Source organism: Rhinopithecus bieti, unplaced genomic scaffold, assembly GCF_001698545.2.
Source record: "Rhinopithecus bieti isolate Rb0 unplaced genomic scaffold, ASM169854v2 scaffold_4783, whole genome shotgun sequence".
NCBI lineage: Eukaryota > Metazoa > Chordata > Mammalia > Primates > Cercopithecidae > Rhinopithecus > Rhinopithecus bieti.
In genome coordinates this window covers 1-4417 of record NW_016804457.1, presented here as the reverse complement: position 1 = coordinate 4417, position 4417 = coordinate 1, and the positions used below count along the sequence as shown (strand labels likewise).

At 35.4% G+C, this 4417-nt stretch overlaps 1 pseudogene; it reads left to right on the top strand.

Moving 5' to 3' along the window:
- Positions 1–3822: 3822 nt before the first annotated feature.
- Positions 3823–4206, top strand: LOC108527255 (signal transducer CD24 pseudogene; annotated as a pseudogene).
- The last annotated feature ends 211 nt before the right edge of the window (positions 4207–4417 follow it).

The following is a 4417-nucleotide window of genomic DNA, read 5'->3' as shown; positions in this document are numbered from 1 at the left end:
ACATATAGCCCACAATATGTATAGATATATCAATACAAACAATAAATTTAGCATTGGTTAAATGTTTTATTGTATGACACAGACTGTCCTAAATGCCTTATGTATTGATACATTTAATTATAAAAAACAACATATGATTTGTAAATCATTCTACTATAAAGACACATGCACATGTATGTTTATTGCAGCACTGTTCACAATAGCAAAGACTTGGACCCAACTCAAATGCCCATCAATGATAGACTGGATACAGAAATTGTGGCACATATACACCATGGAATATTATGCAGCCATAAAAAAGGATGAGTTCATGTCCTTTTCAGGCACACGAATGAAGCTGGAAGCCATCATTCTCAGCAAACTAACACAAGAACAGAAAACCAAACACCACATATTTTCACTCATAAGTGGGAGTTGAACAATGAGAACACCTGGACCCAGGGAGGGAAACATCACACACCAGGGCCTGTCAGTGCGGTGGGGGCAGGGGAGGAGTAGCATTAGGAGACATACCTAATGTAGATGACGGGTAAATGGGTATAGCCAACCACCATGGCACGTGTATACCTTTGTAACAAACCTGAACATTCTGCACATGTATCCAAGAACTTAAAGTATAATTTAAAAAAAATTAAAAAGAATATGTGATTTAGGATTATTTCTTAGACTGCACATAATATTCTCAATGTAGCTACTCCTTTATTTTACACAAGAATAGGATGGTGGTGTGCAAGGGAGGTAATGTGCTGTTTTAATTTTTTTTTCAATTATCATCCTGAAGGAGAACGCTCACTGACATATATCTTTGTAAGTTGACTGTTTTGTTACCTGCAAAGTTTGTATTTAAGCAGCAAGCACTATTTCATACAATTTATAAAACACTAAGATGTGCTCTGAGTAACAGAATTGTTTTAATACATTTTAGTGTGAAATTTCAAATACTTTTTTTTCTAATTTTATTCCGAAATTTTCAAATGTGAAGAAAAGTTTAAAGACACTGAGTGAACATCTGAATACCTCTATCTCTTTGTGCATATTCTCAGACTCATCAATGGCTAACATTGTAGCCACTTTGTGTTTTCTCTGCTCTTCCTCTCTCTCTCTACTTATATATACACATACACACACACACACACACACACATATGTATATGATTATATATATGCACATATTTATGTATATATACACATATGTATATATACACATATATACATACATTTATGTAATTTACAAATTTACATGAATGATGTTCATATTTAATTTTTTGCTAAACCATTTGAAAATAAGTTGCAAGCATCACATATTATACCTAAATAATTAAACGTACACCTCTTACAAATAAAGACATGCCTTATATAGCCACAATATCATCACCACATTGTGTGAATATCTTGTTTGTCAACAATGTTTTGCCTGCCAGTTTTAGTACCTATTGATGATAATGAATGACTAAATTAATCATACCATAGAGGTGGTAGAATGGTGATTTTTTATACCCTCAATATTTCTTAGTGAACATTCCTTGTAAAGAAGAGTACTCTACCACCACATACACATATTTAAAAAAATTAACCTTCCTCTCCCTTTTCCACCTTTTTTTAGGTTAGCAATATGAACTCATGGATTTCAAAAAAAATAAGGTGTTATATACACTTACACTGATATTCTTTTAATTATAAAATTGTCCAATGTTTGGCTAGTGAAATTCCTTAAACTTGACTCCTGTGTTCTTTTGAAATAATTCCATTAGACTTCTGAAGTTTTGACTCTAGTCCCTGACTCCCAGACAGCACTTCTGGACCCACTTGGGGACTGGAGGAACTTGCTGCCCTGAAGGTAAGGTCACAGACCTTCCTGGCATTGCTACCTGCTGACTGTAGAGTCCCAAATCCTTGGGTGAACAAAGAAAGCAGCCAGGGAGTGGTTACAGTGGGTTTTGGGTTGAACTCAGTGTTGTGCTGGCTTAAGGTGTGACCCAATGCAGACCTAGTGGTGGCAGCCACAGAGGTGCTTGTGTCACACCACCCCCAGCTTTATTTAGGTGGCTTATAACAGAGATAGAGACTGTGTATGTTTGAAAAAAAGTGAAGGATAAAGAACAAGAGTATCTGCCTGGTAATCCAGATAAATCTCCTGGACCTCGTAGAAGAGCATCCAGGTGGTATCTCTATGAGTTTCCAAGAACCACAGTGTTACTGGGCTTAACATGCCCCCTAAAGGAGATAAAGTGTCAATCACAGCATTCGAGTCTTTCAATATCTGGAAAGCCTTCCACAGAAGGATGGCTACAAATAAACCCAGACAGTGAAGACTACAATAAATAACTCCTCAATGCCCAGATGATGAAGAACATCAACTAGCATCAACACCATCCAGGAAAACATGACCTCACCAAAGAAACTAAATAAGGCACCAGGGACCAATCATGGACAAAGAAATATATGTGACCTTTCAGATAGAGACTTCAAAATAGCTGTGTTGAGGAAACTCGAAGAAATTCAAGATAACACAGAAAAGGAATTCAGAATTATATCTGATAAACTGAACAGAGATTGAATTTACTCAGAAGAATCAAGTAAAAATCCTAGAGTTGAAAATGAAATTGGCATACTGAAAAGTCATCAGAGAACTTTAATAGCAGAATTGATCAAGCAAAAGAAAGAATTAGTGAGACTGAAGACAAACTATTTGAAAATACACAGTTGTGAGACAAGAAAAGATAATTTTTAAAAAATGAATCTTGCATACAGTATCTAGAAATTAGCATCAAAAGAACAAATCTAATAGTTATGAACCTTAAAGAAGAGGTAGAGAAAGTAATGTGGTAGAATGTTTATTTAGTTTGATAATAACAGAGAACTTCCCAAACCTAGGAATGACAGAGAACTTTTCAAACCTATTGATAAATATATCAATATTCAAGTANAAAAAAAAAAAAAAAAAAAAAAAAAAACTTTTACCATGGAAGAGTATATCCAGTGAAAATATTATTCAAACATGAAGGAGAAATAAAGGCTTTCCCAGACAAACAAAACTAAGAGATTTCTTCAATACCAGACCTGTCCTACAGAAAATACTAAAGAAACTACTTTGATTAGAAAGAAAAAGACATAATCATCTGAAGGTACAAAACTCACTGATAATAGTAAGTACACATAAAATCACAGAAAATTAAAACACTAACTGTGGTGTGTAAACTACTTTCATCTTAAATAGAAAGAATAAACAATGAACAAATAAAAAATAATAAGTAGAACAACTTTTTAAGACATTGTCAGCACAGAAAGATATAAATACAAACAATAAATTAAAAAGCAGGAGGACAAACTTAAGACTTAAGAGTTTTTATTGTTTTCTTTGCTTGTTTTTTGTTGTTTATGCAAATAGTGGTGTTATCAAGTTTAAAAAATGAGCCATAGGATAGTATTTGCAAGTCACATGGTAACCTTGAACCAAAAAAATACACAATGAATACACACACATAGAAAAAACAATAAATTAAATCACATTACCAGAGAAAATTTGCTTAACTAGAAAAAGATAGGGAAAACAAGAAGCAAGTGAAGACCATAAAACATCCAGAAAACAAAAAAATAGAATGGCAAGAGTAAGATCTTACTTATCCATAATAACATTGAATGTAAATCGATTAAACTCTCCAATCAAAACACATAGATTGGCTAAAAGAGTGAAAAAAGCAAGACCCATTGATTAGTTGCCTACAAGAAATGAACCTCAGACCTTGCCTGCACCCTCCCGGAGCCAGCAGTTCTTCAAGCACCCAGCATCCAGTGATACGTGCAGAGCACCAAGGGAGGGGACATGGGCAGAGCAATGGTGGCCAGGCTCGGGCTGGGGCTGCTGGTGCTGGCATTGCTCCTATCCACGCAGATTTATTCCAATGAAACAACTGTTGTAACAGTTTCAAGTAACACCCCCCAGAGTACTTCGACTGCCCCAAATCCAGCTAATGCCACCATCAAGGCGGTTGGTGGTGCCCTGCAGTCAACAGCAAGTCTCTTTGTGGTCTCACTCTCTCTTCTACATCTCTACTTGTTAAGAGACTCGGGCCAAGAAACATCTTCTAAACTTCCCCATCTTCTAAACCAAATCCAAATGGTGTCCGGAAGTCCAATGTGGCAAGGAAAAACAGGTCTTCATCTAATCTATAATTCCACACCTTTTATTGACACAGAAAATGTTTAGAATCCTAAATTTGATTGGTTTGAAGAATGTATGCGAGGTTTGACTAGATGATGGATGCCAATATTAAATCTGCTGGTGTTTCATGTACAAGATGAAGGAGAGGCAACATCCAAAATAGCTAAGACACGATTTCCTTGAATGTGGCTTAAGAAATATGGACACTTAATACTACCTTGAATATAAGAGTAGTAATAAAGGATGTGATTGTGGA